Raw genomic sequence first — 325 nt, forward strand, 5'->3', positions numbered from 1 at the left:
GTCCCTGCCCTAGGGAGCTCACAGGGGAAGACACATCCATCCCGCAAATTAACACACACACACACACACACACACACACACACACCCTCCGTGATGAGGCCAGCATAGGGAGGCTGGGCCGTCCCAAAAGAAAGGGGGCCTGTTTCAGACAGGGGCTTGGACTCAGCTAACTCGTGCTCGTGGTCGCCAAATCCCTTGTGACAAATGCGTTCTTTTGTTGTTCATGGAAATGAAACAGTTTTCAGGCCCTTGTAAGCTCCCCGGCGAAGGTGGGAAAGGGAACTCAATCAGCCCGGGTGCAGCCCGGAGAAGGAGGGTGGGGAGG

General features: G+C 56.3%; 1 pseudogene; it reads right to left on the reverse strand.

Annotated features, from left to right (window-relative positions):
• Positions 1-325, reverse strand: part of LOC102242575 — a 7,859-nt pseudogene that overhangs the window by 6,282 nt on the left and 1,252 nt on the right.

The sequence above is a fragment of the Myotis brandtii genome, unplaced genomic scaffold (genome assembly GCF_000412655.1).
Source record: "Myotis brandtii unplaced genomic scaffold, ASM41265v1 scaffold320, whole genome shotgun sequence".
Taxonomy (NCBI): Eukaryota; Metazoa; Chordata; class Mammalia; order Chiroptera; family Vespertilionidae; genus Myotis; species Myotis brandtii.